At 47.1% G+C, this 19,323-nt stretch overlaps 1 protein-coding gene and 1 long non-coding RNA gene across 11 annotated transcripts in view; one reads left to right on the top strand and one right to left on the bottom strand.

Moving 5' to 3' along the window:
* The window catches only part of LOC140428832 (uncharacterized), a 74,591-nt gene extending 72,100 nt beyond the window's left edge, over positions 1-2,491 (bottom strand). For 2 of the 3 annotated variants that reach the window (XR_011948914.1, XR_011948916.1), the window contains exon 1: positions 1,380-1,589. This is a non-coding gene — a long non-coding RNA (uncharacterized lncRNA). Of the gene's footprint in view, positions 1-1,379; positions 1,590-2,362 lie in introns of those variants that run through there. The other variant, XR_011948915.1, reaches the window with a different exon arrangement.
* Positions 1-19,323, top strand: part of LOC140428486 (receptor-type tyrosine-protein phosphatase T-like) — a 1,877,905-nt gene that overhangs the window by 243,306 nt on the left and 1,615,276 nt on the right. The gene's annotated exons all lie outside the window — the stretch shown is intronic.

The raw sequence follows: 19,323 nt of genomic DNA, 5'->3' as shown, positions 1-19,323 counted from the left end.
AAAGACAAAAGGACTGCAAATGGACTGCTGGTAGTGGCACATAATGAGATTAGAATGTGTGAATGGCAAACAAAGGTGAACAGTGTGTCAAAGGGCAACTGAATTATTAATTGATTTGAATCACTTCATATGTGAACAATTTATTACAGTTAGAAAAGAAACGCGAGGAAAACTGCACCTTTGGTTCATTGGAAAAAGAACTTGTTACTTGCTTTACGTTTTCTAACAATTACTTATTAAAGTCCTGATGTTAGTAAATTGTTGCTACTTTCAAGCAAAGTTTGAGAGTCTGTATGTTCAGAGTGTGCATTTCCACTCTTTTAGTTATTATTGTATTTTCCTTTGGACGTGAGCCTTGCTGGCAAGGCCAGCATTTCTTGTCATCCAAATTGCCCTTGGGAATGTGGTGACACCACCCGAACTGCTGCAGTCCATGTAGCGTGGAGAGCCACAACCCCTGCAGGCAGTGGTGTTCCTATGTGTCTGCTGCGCTTGTACTTCTAGATAGCAGAGATTGTGAGTTTGGAAGGTGTGGTTGAATGAGTCTTGGTGAGTTACTGATGTTCATCTTGTAGATGATATGTACTTGTGCAACGGTGGTGGAAAGAGTGGGTGCCGATCATTTGGGCGCCTTTGTCCTGAATGATGTTGAGTTTCTGGATTGTTGTTGGAGCTGCACTCATCCAAATAATTGGAGAGGATTCCACCAGACCCCTGACTTGTGCTTTTTAGATGGTGGGCAGGATTTGTGGAGTCAGGATGTGAATTACTTGCTGCAATATTGCCAGCCTCTGATCTGCTCTTGTGGACAGAGTATTTCTATGGTTGTTCCAGTTAAATATCTGGTCAATGGTAACCCCGCAGGATGTTGGTGATGGGGGATTCAGCAATGATAATGTCAAGGGGGGATGGTTAGATCCTCTTTTGTTGGAGATGATTGTTCCCTGGCTCTTGTGTGGCACTAACGTTACTTGTGCAATTCTGCTCCAGGGCCAAGGGCTGGTGAGATGTTTGACGGGGCAGTAAACCTGTCACACTACAATGCAGATATGCTAAGGCATGCTCAAGGAGGGTGCAAACCGACCAGGGAGCAGAATGGCAAAAGCTTGCATGCTCTTGATTCTCAGTAAAATACAAACCTTGAAAGCAGGGTCTCAAGCTCTTTTTTACCTTTTGGGTTCTAAGCAGGAGGTGTCAGAAATGTTACTGGAAGAATAACTGTTGAGGCAGCCAAGCACTTATAGCGATGTCACTTTTTGATTCTTCAATGCCGGCACTTCCTATCATCATGAAGCAGAACTCGCCAAGCTTTGGATTGTTCACCCACTAATAGGGAACATGAGCTGGGGTTAGATCATCATAAACTAGGTTAATTCTACCTGACTGATGTTCTGCCCAGGGGATTCAACTCGGTGGCGATGGTCGGCTATATCGAGGCTCAGCTGATCGCCTTTAGGTTCGCCACCCATGTGAGCGTAACCACTTGTATTTCCTCTGCCGGTGGTGCACCATGTGATCGTCTCTGCGCCGGTTTGGAAGGTGGCTTGTCACTCCAGCGGTGAGTGTTATAACCTCCCCCGGCAGGAGCCTTTGATGTTTCCTGCCATTGTGAGATTTCTGAGCACTATATGTAGAAACAGCAACAATTTTATAGTCACAAAAGTTTTCTGGCTAAGTCACTGACGGGCTTGGTATTTTCACATATTACAGCTGCCTATTTCAACATAGTCACTCTAATTGCTGAGACTCTGTGAATGTGGGTTCGTGGTACCCAACACCACACGTGGAACATTGGAAATGCTTCCCATAGAAATTGTTAATCTTTTGTGCGTTTTGTACATAACTGAACAAATTATTTGACATACTGTGAAGAATTCAAAGGTCAAATTCCAAAGTGAAAATGTTAATGTGCAAAGTAACAAAATACAGTGATCAATGCTTTTTATGGTCAAACTCAATAAAACAAAACACTTTCAAAGTATTCTGTGCTCATTCAAGCTCAAATTCTTGCTTCATCGGAACAATATGTTAGCTTATGTGTCAAATTGTTGAACGCTTTGGGGCTCTATTCCTGTATAATTAAGTGTTCAATCTTTAACTGTCCCCAACCTATTGTATGTCCTACTCACAAAAATTGCAAGATAAATTGATGAGGAAAATCATGTTGCCATATATCCAAGGATTTTTAAAAAACAGCTTCCATCATAGCATCTAAGTGGCTTTTGATTCACCCTTGAGGTTTTCACCTCAACAGCCCTACCTACTATCAGTCTGTTTTGACTTGATTACTCTGCCTAGCGAGGTTCTTCCTGCGATAAGATCTAAATTTGTCTTTCACCAGTTTGAGTCAATGTACCCTTACCTTGTTGTCATGTTTAGCTTGCTCCCGATTTATCTTTTTGCACAATATATGTTTTTTTACAGGTGCATTCACAATATACTTGAAGATGAAAAAGTCTGGTTTCCTCCAATCTCACTGAACAGCTCAATCCTCTCATGCTGGGAATCACCCATTAATTATCTTCAGTGTAGTGAATGGGTTAAATTTTAACCTACATGGGTGGATGCCAAGTAGGTTAAAATTTAACCCATTCACTACACATATGGCAACGTGGTTTTCCTCATCTATTTATCTTGCAATTTTTGTGAGTGGGACACAATAGGTTGGGGACAGTTAAAGACTGAATAGTTGATTATACAGGCGCAGAGCCTCAAAACATTCAACAATTTGACACATAAGCGAACATATTGATAGTATGAAGCAAGGAATTTGAGCTTGAATGAGCACAGAATACTTTGAAAATGTTTTGTTTTATTGAGTTTGACCACAAAAGGCATTGATAACAGTATTTTGTTACTTTACACATTAACATTTTCACTTTGGAATTTGACCTTCGAATTCTTCACAGTAGAGACTACCCTAGATCAGGTGCACTCCTGAAACAATCACGCTCGCCTGAGTTCAAGGCAGGAACTTCGTACGGATACTTATTTTGGGTCTGAGAAAGTGAACCACGACTTCCCCAAGGGAAGTGATTATTAAGAGATATAGGGCGTGATCTGACGGCCTCACAGGCCGAACACGACGCGTCTGGTAAATCTCGCAGGTGGCCTTGTTAAACCTCACGAGATCTAATGGGATCTTGCAAAGCGGCGCGAGTGGGACCCAGACCCCCACAGAGAACCGCTAAATAAAGAGACACACCTCAGAGGCCCCCTAAATAAAGACGCCCCTCAGAGACCCCTTAACTAAAGAGACCATGACTGCTGCATGCAAATGCCCATTGCACAGATGCAGGTGGTACTGAATATGCCAACTAAATCCTGTCCGAAGAACATAAAAAAATTAAGAGTGACGTCAACCTTTGCATCCATCTCGTGCACTGCACCAGATAAGGCAGCAGCCTGCTTACACCCCAATTGCAGATACTGGCAGAACACAACTCAAGAGCATTTAGAAGTATTTGCATAAATGAACTTGGGGGTCTCACTGGGTGATATTTATTTGCTGAATGCCGCAGTGTTAGCGGTTTCTGCACTTTGAAAATTCCTGTATTGCACACTTTAACAGCCCACCTGCTCATTTCTGCATCATTAGACTGTTTCCAAGGACATTCAATAGAATCTCCCCGGCAAAGAAACATAGAATGAGGCCATTCAGCCTACCGTGTCTGCACTGGCCAAAAAAGAGAAAAAATAAACTAGCCGCTCTTTTCCTAACGGGGGTTGGTGACTGTAATAACCTGCACAGGACTCATCCACCTGGGGATGATTGTTCCCGGTGTTCAATTGGACTGAGTTAACCTAGCACTAGCATAAAAGGCAGGCAGCTGTAGAGCCAGCTAAAAAGGAATGAGGACCCGGTGAAAGGGAACCGGGCCCTGTGTATGTATGATGCTGTTGCTGAAATAAAGGACTTTTAAGGAGCTTGTTGGACTCCCCTGGCTTTATCTCAGTGACATAGTGGTATTATCACTGAATGAGTAATCCAGAGATCCAGGGTAATGTTGTGGGGACTCAGGTTTGAATCCTACCATGGCAGATGGTGAAATTTGAATTCAACTAAAAAAACTGGAATTAAATGATTGTTGATTGTTGTAAAAACCGGTTCACTAATGCCCCTTAGGTAAGGAAATCGGTCATCCTTACCTGGTCTGACCTACATGTGACTCCAGATACCCAGCAATGTGGTTGACTCTTAAATGCCCCCTGAAGGGCAATCAGGGATGGGTAATAAATACTGGCCAGCCATCAATGCCCACATTCCATGAAAATTATTTTAAAAAAAAACATTTTCCAGCACCTGGTCCATAGGTACCTGTTAGGAGTCTGCATGTTCTCCATGGGTCTCCTCTGGGTGCTCTGGTTTTCTCCCACAAGTCCCGAAAGACATGCTGTTAGGTAATTTGGACATTCTGAATTCTCCCTCTGTCAGCCCGAACAGGTGCCGGAATGTGGCGACTAGGGGCTTTTCACAGTAACTTCATTAGACTGGATTTGATTTGAATTGATTTATTGTCACATGTACCGAAGTACAGTGAAAAGTACTACATACTTAGTAGACAAAAAGAATAATCAACAGAGAACACGGACAAATGGTACATCGACAAATAGGGATTGGTTACAAGGGGCCAAACAAAGCAAATACATGAGCAAGAGCAGCATAGGGCGTCATGAATAGTGTTCTTACAGGGAACAGATAATCCACGGGGTAGTCGTTGAGGAGTCTTGTAGCTGTGGGGAAGAAGCTATTCCTATGTCTGGATGTGCGGGACTTGAGACTTCTGTACCTTCTGCCTGATGGAAGGGTCTGGAAGAAGACAATGCCTGGGAGGGAGGAGTCTCTGATAATACTGACTGCCTTCCTGAGGTAGCAGGAGGTGTATACAGAATCAATGTGGGGGTGGCAAGCTTGTGTGATGCATTGGGCTGAGTTCTACCACACTCTGCGATCTTGGACCGAGCAGTTGCCATACGAGGCTGTGATGCAGCCGGATAGGATGCTCTCTATCGCACATCTGTAGAAGTTTGTGAGAATCGATACAGACATTCAAAATTTCTTTAGCTTCCATAGGAAGTAGAGACATTGTTGGGCTTTCTTGACTGTTGCATCAAAGTGAGTGGACCAGGACAGACTGTTGGTGATGGTGACCCCCAGGAACTTAAAGTTGTCGACCATCTCTACTTTCGAGCCATTGATGCAGATGGGAGTTTGTGTTTTGCTATGCTTTCTGAAGTCGATGATCAGTTCCTTGGTCATTTCGACATTTAGGGAGAGGTTTTTGGTACACCATGCAACCAAGTGATTTATCTCCATCCTGTGTTGATTCGTCGTTGTTTGAGATGCGGCCCACCACAGTAGTGTTAATGTAAGCCTACTTGTGACAATGAAGATTAATAGGTTGAGCATTCTAGCCACAAACCAACAACTTAAACAGTGAATTCCAGACACCCACCACCTTCTGGGTGGAAAAGTCTTTCCTCATGTCCCTTTTAATCCTTTTCCCAATCATCTTAAATCTATGCCCCCTGACAATTGACCCCTTAGCTAGGGGAAGTCCTACCCCGCCTACACCTTCTTGGCCCCTCATAATTATGTACACCTCAATTAGGTCACTCCTTCACCTCCTCTGTTCTATGGAAAACAACTCAAGCCTATCCAATCTCTCCTCATAGCTGTATTTTCAAGCTCTGGCAACATTATTGTAAAGGCATATCAATACCTGTTGATATCAGAATCGCAGGTGCATTTCCTTTGGCTGCCTGGTCTCTAGGTCTCTCCAGCTCATTCTCTTCAGAGGAGGAGAAAGCAAGCTCAAGGAACTCATCCATCTCCAATGGAACTTCCCTCCACTGCACCAGGTTGTGCAGTACGCAGCATACCACCACAATACTTGAAACCCATGATTGGGTGAATTACAGGGTTTCCCAAGATCTATCTCGGCATTTGACCCTCATTTTCAGAAGGCCAACGACCTGATTGATGTTCGCCCTCAGTCACACAGTAGCTGTTTTAGGTTTCCTCTGCCTCGGTTTTGTGGTTCCACAATGATGGTGGAGGGTGCATGAATCATGTGACAGTGTTTTGCTCAGAGTCTCTGACTTCCTTGAAAGAGTCTTTCACTACTTCCAGCTCCAGGCCATGGTGATTTGTGAATGTTGAAAGAAATGAATTAGAACTGACAATGTGCAAGATTTCGCAGTCAAATATTGCGGTCTATCTCTATTGATTCAATCCACAACAGGCCCAAGAATGATACAAGAAAAATCCCATTGGTGAAAACCAATTTGGAACCATATGGCCTAAGTCACCTTTCTTCTCCCCCAAAGGCTACACTTGCCACATCATGTCTCAGATTATTCATATACTGTATTCCCAAATTATTTTCTGAAATAAATCTAGTTACTTAGTATTTCTGAGTATCATAACAGTTTTATATCCTGAAATCGGTAGTCTTCTGACAATTGCTGGCACCAATACACTGCCAAGGCAGACAAAAACATTTACAAATTCTCCATGAACAATTCACTATGGTCAATGTAATTACACCACATTGGGTGTACCTACACCATAGGGACTGCAGTTGTTCAAGAAGACAGCTCACCACCACTTTCTCGAGGGCAATTAGGAATGGACAATAAATGCTGGATTAGCCAACGACGCTCACATCTTGTAAAAAAATTGACTAAAAAAATAATTTGTCAGAATGGGAAAACACAGCTTCAATGTTCCTTCCTAGGTCTCCATTTTGTAATGAACTTTAACATCCTCACAAACCCCTATCGTGAGGGATAGGCAATGGGGTTAGTACTGCAGGCAACTGCTTTTTGAAGCACAGAAGTGGGGACATAGAAATAAGAAGGATGCATGTCTTTGTTTCCATAACGAGAACTGATCTTTGGATTCAGTTGGTCATTTCTGTAGAGTGTCTGTTTATCCAATGAGGGAACCTGACCTGGGAGTCGGGCGACCAGCAGGTCATAAGAGTGATCGCACATCTTCACATGGGAAATACAACAATTTTCCACTTCCCTAACCAATATGAGGAAGGGATGGGGAGATATAATTAGAATAGTTATCTTCAGTTGAATTAGCACTAGGACAGGTATGATGAACTGAATGCCCCCCCTCAGTGTTGTAATTTCTATAAATACTGTCATTGCATCAAAAAAGTGCACACCAACAATTTTTCCTACTGCTCCTGCTGAGCTTTCACTTCATAACGGAGCTTTTAATTTTTTCCCCCTTATCTTGATAATCATGCCATCTGGCTGTTTGGCAATGATTGACTTGCTGCAGGACAAGTCAAATATTTGCAATAGTAGAAGTACATTCAAACATGTGGAGAACCATCCGTAAAGGTATTGCACCTATTAAAATGTTTCTACCACTGAAATATTCAATTTAACCTTGTGAAGTTATAGGCAAGAAAGTTGGCCACCATCATTAGATGTATAATAAGTACATTAGGGTTTTTCAAGAAAAGGCGTAAGGCATATATATTTTTATTCATTCATTGGATTTGAGTATTGCTGGCTCCCCCAGCATTTATTGCCCATGCCTAATTGTCCTTCAGGAGTTAGAGGTGAGCTGAATCGCTGCAGTCCCTGTGGTGTAGGTACACCCACAGTGCTGTTAGGAAAACAAAGAACAATGTAGCACAGGAACGGGCCCTTCGGCTCTCCAAGCCTGTACCGGTCATGATACCACCCTTGGCCAAACCCTTAGCACTTCCTTGTGCCATTACTCTCTACACCCATCCTATCCATGTATTTGGCAAGATGCTTTTTGAATGCTGTTGATGTATCTGCATCCACAACCTCCCTTGTCAAGGCGTCCCAGGCACTCACCACACTCTGTGTAAAGAAAACCTGCCTCGCACATCTCCTCTAAACTTTGCCCCACGGACCTTAAACCAATGCCCCCTGGTGACAGACCCCTCCACCCTGGGAAAGAGTGCTTGCCCATCAACTCTATCCATGCCCCTCATAATCTTGTAGACCTCTATCAGGTCGCCCTTCAACCTCTGTCATTCTTTTTTTTTAAATATATTTTATTGAAATTTTTTTTCCCAAACAACAATTTTTCCTCTTACAAAACAAATGCAACAGTAACAATACAGAAATTTTTAATACACAAGTAACAAAACCCCCTTATCTATTGACCTAAACTAAACTAAACCCCCCCCCCCCTCACCGGGTTGCTGCTGCTGGTCACCTGTCTTCCCTCTAACGTTCCCCTAGGTAGTCGAGAAATGGCTGCCACCGCTTGGTGAACCCTTGAGCCGATCCTCTCAGGGCAAACTTTATCTGCTCCAGTTTAATGAACCCCGCCATATTGTTTACCCAGGCCTCCAGTCCGGGGGGTTTCGCCTCCTTCCACATGAGTAGGATGCTACGCCGGGCTACAAGGGACGCAAAGGCCACAACGTCGGCCTCTTTCGCCTCCTGCACTCCCGGCTCTTCCGCAACTCCAAATAGAGCCAACCCCCAGCCTGGTTTGACCCGGGCCTTCACCACCTGCGAAATCACTCCCGTCACTCCCTTCCAATACCCTTCCAGTGCCGGGCATGTCCAAAACAGATGTGCGTGGTTTGCCGGGCTCCCGCCACACCTCCCACATTTGTCCTCCACTCCAAAGAACCTGCTCAATCTTGCTCCCGTTATGTGTGCTCTATGTAGCACCTTAAATTGAATCAGGCTAAGCCTGGCGCATGAGGAAGAGGAATTCACCCTGCTTAGGGCATCAGCCCACATACCCTCCTCTATCTCCTCCCCTAATTCTTCTTCCCACTTTCCTTTTAGTTCGCCCACCGACTCCTCCCCCTCTTCCCTCATCTCTCGATAAATCTCTGACACCTTGCCCTCTCCGACCCACACCCCTGAAAGCACCCTGTCCTGTATCCCCTGTGTCGGGAGCAACGGAAATTCCCTCACCTGTTGTCTAGTAAACGCCCTCATCTGCATATATCTCAAGAAATTTCCCCGGGGCAACTTATACTTTTCCTCCAATGCTCCCAAGCTCGCAAAAGTCCCATCTATAAATAAATCTCCCACCCTCCTAATTCCCAACTGGTACCAGCTCGGAAATCCTCCATCCATTCTTCCTGGGGCGAACCTATGGTTGTTCCTGATAGGGGACCCCACCAGGGCTCCCCGCACCCCTCTCTGTCGCCTCCACTGTCCCCAGATATTCAGTGTTGCGGCCACCACCGGGTTCGTGGTAAACTTTTTAGGTGAGAACGGTAGCGGCGCCGTCACCAGCGCCTCTAAACTCGTCCCTTTACAGGACGTTCTTTCCAGTCTTTTCCACGCCGCTCCCTCACCCTCCATCATCCATCTACGTATCATTGCCACATTGGCGGCCCAATAGTAATCGCCCAAGTTCGGTAGTGCCAATCCTCCTCTGTCCCTACTACGCTGAAGGAACCCCCTCCTTACTCTCGGGACTTTCCCTGCCCACACGAAGCTCGTGATGCTTCTGTCTATTTTATTAAAGAAGGTCTTGGTGATTAATATAGGGAGACATTGAAATACAAATAAGAACCTCGGGAGGACCATCATCTTAATTGCTTGCACCCTGCCCGCCAGCGATAGAGGCTGCATGTCCCACCTCTTGAAGTCCTCCTCCATTTGTTCTACCAGCCGTGTCAGATTAAGTCTGTGCAAGGTTCCCCAGCTCCTAGCGATCTGAATCCCCAGGTATCGGAAGTTTCTTTCCACTTTCCTTAGCGGCAAGCCTTCTATCTCTCTATTCTGGTCCCCTGGATGTATCACAAATAATTCACTCTTCCCCATGTTTAGCCTATACCCCGAGAATTCCCCGAACCCCCTCAAAATTCGCATAACCTCTATCATCCCCCCCGCTGGGTCCGACACGTATAACAATAGGTCATCCGCGTATAACGAGACTCGGTGTTCTTCTCCCCCTCTAATCACCCCTCTCCATTTCCTGGAGTCTCTCAACGCCATGGCCAGAGGTTCAATTGCCAACGCGAACAACAATGGAGATAGCGGCCATCCCTGTCTTGTTCCCCTATATAGTCGGAAATACTCCGATCTATGTCGACCTGTAACTACGCTTGCCGTTGGAGCCCCATAAAGAAGTCTAACCCAGCTAATAAACCCGTTCCCAAACCCAAACCTCCTTAACACTTCCCATAAATACTCCCACTCCACCCTATCAAATGCCTTCTCTGCGTCCATTGCCGCCACTATCTCTGCTTCTCCCTCCACTGGGGGCATCATTATCACCCCTAATAGTCGTCGCACGTTAACATTCAGTTGTCTCCCTTTTACGAACCCTGTCTGGTCTTCGTGCACCACCCCCGGGACACAGTTCTCTATCCTCGATGCCAGTACCTTTGCCAGCAATTTGGCGTCCACGTTCAATAGTGAAATAGGTCTATAGGACCCGCACTGCAACGGATCTTTGTCCCTCTTCAAAATTAGCGATATCGTCGCCTCCGACATCGTCGGGGGTAGAGTCTCCCCTTCCCTGGCCTCATTGAACGTCCTCGCCATCAACGGGGCCAACAAGTCCACATATTTTCTGTAATATTCCACCGGGAACCCGTCTGGCCCCGGGGCCTTCCCTGCTTGCATGTTTCCCAGTCCCTTAATGGCCTTGTCCACCTCAATCGGTGCCCCCAAGCCTACCACCTCCTGCTCCTCCACTTTCGGGAGCCTCAATTGGTCCAGGAACTGCCGCATCCCCTCCTCTCCCTCTGGGGGTTGAGACCTATACAGTTCCTCATAAAAGGTCTTGAACACCTCATTTATCTTTCCTGCCCTTCGCACCGTGTCTCCCCTTTCATCTCTAATTCCTCCTTTCTCCCTCGCTGCTGCCCTCTTTCGCAATTGATGAGCCAACAGGCGACTAGCCTTTTCCCCATATTCATACCTCACCCCCTGTGCCTTCCTCCACAGCACCTCCGCCCTCCTGGTGGTCAGAAGGTCGAACTCCGTCTGGAGTCGTCTCCTCTCCCTGTACAATTCCTCCCTCGGGGTCTCTGCAAATTCCCTGTCCACCCTTAAAATCTCCCCCAGTAATCTTTCCCTTTCCTTGGCCTCTGTTTTCCTTTTGTGGGCCCCAATAGAGATCAGCTCTCCTCTGACCACCGCTTTTAGTGCTTCCCAAACCACTCCCACAGGGACCTCGCCGTCGTCATTGACCTCCAGGTATCTCTCAGTGCACCCCCGCACTCTTGCACACACCCCCTCATCCGCCACCAGTCCCACATCTAATCGCCAGAGTGTTCTCTGCTCCCTGCCCTCTCCTAATTCTAGGTCCACCCAATGTGGGGCATGATCCGAAACCGCTATGGCTGAGTACTCAGCTTCTTCCACCCTAGAGATCAACGACCTTCCCAAAACAAAAAAATCTATCCGGGAGTACACTTTATGGACATGGGAGAAGAAGGAAAACTCCCTAGCCCTAGGTCTAAGAAATCGCCATGGATCCACTCCCCCCATTTGGTCCATAAACCCATTAAGTACCTTGGCCGCTGCTGGCCTCCTTCCGGTCCTTGAGCTGGATCTATCTAGCCCCGGGTCTAGCACCGTATTAAAGTCCCCTCCTAGAATCAAGTTTCCTACCTCCAGGTCCGGTATACGCCCCAGCATCCGTCTCATAAATCCCGCATCGTCCCAATTTGGGGCATACACATTAACCAACACAACCTCCATTCCCTCCAGCCTACCACTCACCATTACATATCTACCTCCGCTATCTGCTACGGTGTTCTTTGCTTCAAATGCTATCCGTTTCCCCACCAAAATGGCCACCCCTCTGTTCATGGCGTCCAGTCCTGAGTGGAACACCTGTCCCACCCATCCTTTCCTTAGCCTATCTTGGTCCGCCACCTTTAGGTGCGTCTCTTGGAGCATAACCACGTCTGCCCTTAGTCCTTTCAAATGCGCGAGCACTTGGGCCCTTTTTATCAGTCCGTTCAAGCCTCTCACGTTCCACGTGATCAGCCTCACTAGGGGGCTACCTGCCCCCCTCCCGTGTCGACTAGCCATTACCTTCTCTAGGCCAGTCCCATATCCCGCCTCTGCGCTCCCGCTCGCTCCTCCAGCGTCGCACACCATCCCCGCCCACCCACTCTTTAGCCATTTCCTTTTGGATTTCCGCAGCAGCAACCCAGTTGTCCCCCCCCCCCACCCCCCCACGCCGGCTAGATCCCTATCTAGCTTGATTGCTCCCCCCATGTCACTTCCCATGTCACTTCCGTAAGTCAGCTGACTTCAACTGACCCCGGCTACTCCTGCTCACTCCTCGACCCCCCCCGTGTGGGGGGACTCCCATCCGCCTTGCGCCTGTCTTCCCGCCTTATTCTTTCTGGCGCGGGAACATCCGTTTACCTGACCCACCTCTTATGGCGCAGCTCCCTTTCCCTTCCCCCTCCCCTTCCCCATTCTCCGATTGTGTCCCATCTTTCCCCCATCACCGGCGCCCACATTTCCCCAATGTCTCCCCCCTTCCCAGTTTGCTTCTCAATTAACTTCACCCATAACATTAACAAAATCAATAACAGTAACATTTCCTGCAGCATCAGTCCCTCAGTTCCCATCCAATTTATCTTCTTTGATGAAGGATCATGCTTCCTCCGCCGTCTCGAAATAATGGTGTCTCTCCTGATACATGACCCATAGTCTTGCCAGCTGCAGCATCCCAAACTTCACCTTCCTTTTATGCAACACCTCTTTGGCTCGGTTGAAGCTCGCCCTCCTTCTCGCCACCTCTGCACTCCAATCCTGGTATATCCGTACCACAGCGTTCTCCCATCTGCTACTCCGCACCTTTTTAGCCCATGTCAGGACCTCTTCTCTGTCCTTAAGGCGGTAAAATCGCACGATTATCGCCCTCGGTGGTTCTCCCGCTTTTGGTCTTCTCGACGGAATCCGATTTGCCCACTCCACCTCCATGGGGCCCGTAGGGGCCTCAGCACCCATCAGTGAGCTCAGCATCGTACTTGCATACGCTCCACAGTCCACTCCTTCCACACCCTCAGGGAGACCAAGTATCCGAAGAGTCTTCCTTCGCGCTCCGTTTTCTTGGGCCTCGATCCTTTCAGTGCACTTTTTATGAAGTGCCTCGTGCGTTTGAGTCTTAACCGCCAGGCCCAGGATCTCGTCCTCAATATCTGTCACCTTCTGCTCCACCACGCGAAGCTCTGTCTCCTGGGTCTTTAATGTCTCCTTGAGCCCCTCAATTGCCTGTAGCATCGGGGTCAGCACCTCCCTCTTCAGCAGCTCCACGCACCGTCTCACGATTTCATCCTGCTCAGGCCCCCATGTCGCCTGCGCTTTCTCTGCCGCCATCTTGAACTTCTCTCCCTCTGACCTTTTGGTCGATGATTCCTCGGGCTGTAGCCGTCGCCGCCGGTTTTTTCCTCCTTCGTTTGGGGGGGGGGGGACTCCCTTCTCCCACACCCCACACCGGGCTGGGTCGACAAAAAATTCCCCGTTGGGGCTCTTAAGAGCCCGAAGGTCCGTCGGAGCTGGAGCCACCGAAACGTGCGGCTAGCTCGGCATCACCGCAACCGGAAGTACCCTCTGTCATTCTAATGAACAACCTCAACAAAGAATGACCAGGTTGCCACACCATGGATTACTTAACCAGTTGTCAGAGTTTATTGCGGAGGTGTTGCTTGCTTGCAGTCTAAGATGGAAATAGAGGGCAGCATGGTAGCACAAGTGGATAGCACTGTGGCTTCACAGTGCCAGGGTCCTAGGTTCGAATTCCCTGCTGGGTCACTGTCTGTGTGGAGTCTGCACGTTCTCCCCGTGTCTACGTTGGTTTCCTCCGGGTGCTCCAGTTTCCTCCCACAGTCCAAAGACGTGCAGGTTAGGTGGATTGGCCATGGTAAATTGCCCTTAGTGACCAGAAAGGTTAGGAGGGGTTAATGGGGATAGGGTGGAAGTGAGGGCTTAAGTGGGTCGGTGCAGACTCGATGGGCCAAATGGCCTCCTTCTGCACTGTATGTTCTATGGTTCATATCCATTGATTCATAGATGGAGTACAAATGTCACTATTTGCTGAGTTCAGGATCAGGATTTCTGCTTTATGTAGTAAAATAACCCTCCAAGTGTGACCTCATGGTCAGCACATAATGTATCCTTGTTCAGCCTCGAGGGTAAGTAATAGCAGTGTATGCAACGTACCAGCACCAAGATACCACTTCAGTTCACTCAGCCCTGTGTCAGACATTCATCCCTTGTGACGCAAATTGGGACAATTTACCACGTTAAAGATGCTATGTAAATGCAAGTTGGTAAATGCAAGTCAACAATAAATCAACGTTTTCAACAAAGGAGGGATTTTTTTATTGCTTCTTTTCCCATCCGGTAGTCTTTTTACTGCATACCATTCGTATCCCTCAGCACCTATATAATAGCAATTTATAGCACAAAAGATGTTTAAGAGGAGTGCAAAAAGCAATGGGTTCTAATAATAATAAATAATGGCATGTAAGGGAAGGAGGAAATTGGCTTAAGAAGAAATTAAATACAGGAACCCAAACTTTAGAGCTCTATGTGTACAATGCCTTTCCATAGAGAGACATCACAGAATGATTAATGCACAGAAGGAAACCATTCGACTCATCATTTTAACCATGCCCTTCAATTCAAGAATGAATGCTTTCACTTCAGGTTCATAATTCCTTAATCCTTTGATGGATGATGAAGTCTCAGGAGCTTGTGTTCTTGCTGAAATGAGGTGCTCACCGGAGGAGGGAATCCCGACATCAGACGTCAGAAGGTGCTGCCTCTTCAAGTGTATCTCCAGTATTCCAGCCACATTGGCAGCCTACAAGACCCAGGAGCTGTTCCACTATCCTCAGTGGGCTCCAAGCCTTCAATCTGATAAAGCTCCTCAAGGAGATCCATCTTCAGCAACGGGACAACGCATTCTGCGTCACCTCGATGGTGAGACTGATCGGTGACACTTGGGCTAAGGCAGCAGAGGATATTCCGTAGGTGTGAATCTATTCAGAGAAGACGCAATCTTCTGTGTCACCTTTTTCTCTATTACATTAACATCACCATTCTAAGGGATGCTGGCCTATTGATCACCTCAGGATGACAAAGTTCAACCACTTGTATACTAGATATTAAAATGTTTCCTCTTTAAGACATCCATGTGCACTCATGGCCAACCCTGGCCCTTGCGAGCTCCAACATTCTCAAACACCATGAAATCCTCATAGCCACGGGTCCTTGCAAATAAAGAGCACAGTTCAGCTTCAGTACATCCTTACTCATATCACTTTGCTCCTCTCAACATTATCTAAAGCTATGATGTGCATTTCCAGAGCATGCTTAAAGGCTTTATTGGCCACCAAATATCACCATTTGTAATTAGCATCACTTGTCTCTGTGGCTGGTTAGTGATGGGTTGAACAGCGATGCATCCTAACTTTGTGATGAGAGCCTTGTGGCCACAATATAGATCATTACAGGTTGAGAAATGCTCAAGGTTGTAGATTTGAACACCAGCACAATAATGGGGCGGAGGCACAGAGCTTCATCATCTTGAAGTGACAAGGTGTTCCCACTTATTGATGAGCTTTGCAGATGTACACTTGGAAAGTGACTACCAGACAGCAGTACACTAGAGCGCAGAATATGGGCTCATAGCATGAAAACCATGCCGGATGATGGAATTACATGAACTACTCCATGTATATAAACACATCTCTCCTGTACACTGCACCAATACCTTTCAGGAATGATGTGGAGATGCCGGCATTGGACTGGGGTGAGCACAGTAAGAAGTCTTACAACACCAGGTTAAAGTACAACAGGTTTGTTTTGAATCACTAGCTTTCGGAGCACTGCTCCTTCCTCAGGTGAAGGAGGTGTGCTCCAAAAGCTAGTGATTCGAAACAAACCTGGGTTGGACTTTAACCTGCTGTTGTAAGACGTCTTACTGTACCTTTCAGGAATGCAGAGGAGATAGGAGAACACCTCTGCCTCAATCTTACACAGCCAAGAATATACATGACATGATCTTGCAAAGTATGTGAACGGGGTCCCTTCACAAAGTACATTTTACGATAGGGTTGAGGCATCTCTGATACTGAGAATTAGCTGGAAAAAGGCCACACACTGTGGTGATATGGGAGCAAATTATACAGATGAGAGGCCCATGGTAGCGACATGTGTGATAAATGGCAGGGTGGGGGGGCTGCTCTAGATCTAGGTCCCAGCGAAGTGTGTGTCTTTGACAACAAAACAGCTCATCATAAAAAGGGGGCATACAGAAGAGGAGATGTGAAATGAGTGCGATTCTATTGACATTTATGAATACTATAAATATGTTGTGAAAACCCATGCCATCATTGTGCTCCTAACCCTAAACCCTGTTCTGAGTGCTTCCCCGTCATCAACACCAGCCTGCTGACTGCTAAGCCTTGTTATTTGTGATGACTTTGACAGGCATCCTCTGGAGTGTCGAGAGCTGGAGGGCCCTCACATGCCTTGAGTATCCTGCTGTGAGGCAGGTACACTATCTTCAGCCTGTGGAGCAGGAGGTGATGGGTTACAGGAAGCAAGGATTCGGATCGGCCGGACAGTCATCTAGGTGAATGGCCTCGGAGTCTTCAGCAGCTGATCCTTCTTTCTGTCGGTGCCCAAGGGCCCCTGAATGAGGAGAAGTGGCAGCTGGAGTGAGATCTAGGTGCCCTGCCCCCTCGTCACTCGTATCTATAGTAAGGGAGCGCAGCTCCTGCAACAGTGCAGGACCAGGACCAATGTCCTGGATCAAAGTCTCCTAGATGGTCACCATCCTACCAGTGTTCACCTCAGTGCATTGGCATGACGACACCATTACCTTGGACTGCAGGTAGACAGATATCACACTTTACAACCGGAGGAATGCAGCTGACAACCCTCGTCACCGGAACTCCCAAATGTCAGAGTTCAGAGACTCGGCATCTGACTCAGACTTCAAAGATTCCTGGCCTTCATCAGTCCTCTGAATGTCGGCGATGCCAGATGTCCCTGCCTCCACCTGCTGTGGACCAGATTGTGTGCTTTGCCCACCAAGGCTGCTCTAGATCTAGGTTAAATAACATGAAATATTGTAGTGTGCTGCAATAGTAAATCAAAAGATAACTATCAGAACTAATAGAATAGGTTAAAAATTTACCAAAGTTAAACAGATTCAAAGTTAAATTTTGAGGAACCTGAAAGAATCAATAGGTATGGGAATATCCAAATAGACGGAAGAAGCAGACTTTTGGAAACTAGGGTCGCGGAACACGGTTGTTCAGAACAGATGAGTCCCAGGCTAGTCATCGAAAAAAAGCAGCTGAAAGGTTGGATCAGACACAGGATGAAAAAGAATGCTGAAAACTGAGCAGTCGATAGCTCTCTCCAGATTAGTTGTATGAATGCAGACGTGTAGCAAGGCCTTGAAATATGAGGTGCAGAGTCTTGCGAATTGTAAAAGGGAGATAAATGGGTGCTCAGAAGACTAAAAAGAGTGAAAAGATGCCCATTAAGATAAAGACAAGGGTAGGATTCTCCACATTTACTGGAAAAGGCAATCATGCTGGGTGACACCACAGACTAGGGAATGGATTTTTGGATAGTGTAAAGAAATTGACGGGAATGCCAGTCAGACTGGCAGTAGCAACAGCAGATGACAGGCACACACTGCACAGGATTATACATACTATCATCTAAGCTGAGAGGCTGGTAGAACTTGTAACACGGGATGATTACAGGTAATGCCACTTAGAGAGCAGTTGGAGAGTGTGAAAAAGGGCTGTACACTTCACGAATGGCCACATTTCAGGGGCAATTCTCTTCAGACGTTGAGAGTCAAAAGATACACGTGGCATAATTTTCCGTTCCTAAGTGTTAACGCCGGGGCAAGATTCGTGGACTTCTACGACAGCAAAACTGCCACTGTACCTGGACGGATTCAGTGACCGTTGAGGGGTTAGCATCACCGTCACGTGGAGCACAATAGATTCCAATGAGATTCCAGGTTCGTGATTGACACTCGGGAGGCTGACAAGCTGCAGCCACAAATTCACACTTCACTCCCCACACACACACTCATCCCAGCCAACAAGATGGCACTGGTTGCGCTGGAGCGCACCCATCCCACTGATGGGTCAGCTGGGGCCAGAGGGCACCTAGGGGGGTGGCCTGGGGGGACATCCATACACCTGTGGCCCTAAGGTCACAGTCAGCAGCGTGCGCAGCTGCATGGCTGCCTTGCAGGCTGCGGCAATGGTGCTCCGTGCCCGTCCACCCTGACTCCACAGCCCACCTCCTGGCCACCGCTGCTGTTCTCCCCGACCCTGGCAGAAGCCCCCTGGCCAGCGGCACAATTGTGAGCAAACTATGGCAATGTTGGACACTTTCCGTACCCCCCCTCTCCCCCTCAGCAGCCACAGTGCCTGTTTTATGATTTTTTAAAACACAAGTGAATCTCGCCATCGGGAATTCGTCCCTGTGGAGGCAGAGTATTCCAGGGGTCCCGGAGAATACTGGGTCAGGCCCGCTAATGACATGCCAATGTCATTTACTGTATATACCGAGTAGGACGCAATGACGCTGTTGCCGAGGCACCGGAGAATTGCGAATTGGCCTGAAACTGACACAAGCCACAATTTTGGCATCATAACCAATTCTCCGCCCAATCACATTTCCCGATTTCGGCGTCGGCCGACAGAGAATCCCGCCCATGACATTTATTCATAAGGGTCATTCAAGAGGAAGAGGCTAGGGAATTTCAAGATTGTGTTGTTCTCAAAAGTATTAGAAGGCCTTAACCACTAGTGACTAAACAATCATTGCCCACCCTGTCAGAGATCAATGCTTCATGGCTCCAAGGTGTGTTTAGCTACTATTCACTTGAAGGATTAACCCTTAAAATTGGGGTCACAGTTATGCAGGTGCTGAAATCTTTATTTCAAATAACATGGAGAACATGGCTGCGTATCCCTGCTTATGGTCAGTTGTTTAGAGGTTAGATGACAATGTCACAAGTCCTGATTTTAGTTGGTAACTATGGGGCTAAAATTTGACCTTAACAGGGGTGAAAAACTAATAGCAGTGGACTGGCTGCCGATGGTGGATGTACAGTGAAGTCAATGGGGAGATGAGCTGACTGAAATGCCAAATGGGCACCAGTTGCACATCCATTCATTTTAAGGCTCTTTCGGTGTACTTATGATGATTTTCTGCCACAAACCTGCAGCCTTGGTCCCAAGTTAGCGGGGAAAATAAAATTGGTTCAGAACGAACAGGTCAAGTTGAACAACTATCCATTTACCATGTCTTTTAGTGACAGCAGAA

The sequence above is a fragment of the Scyliorhinus torazame genome, chromosome 8 (genome assembly GCF_047496885.1).
Source record: "Scyliorhinus torazame isolate Kashiwa2021f chromosome 8, sScyTor2.1, whole genome shotgun sequence".
Classification (NCBI taxonomy): Eukaryota; Metazoa; Chordata; class Chondrichthyes; order Carcharhiniformes; family Scyliorhinidae; genus Scyliorhinus; species Scyliorhinus torazame.
This window is presented reverse-complemented; position numbering and strand designations above follow the sequence as displayed.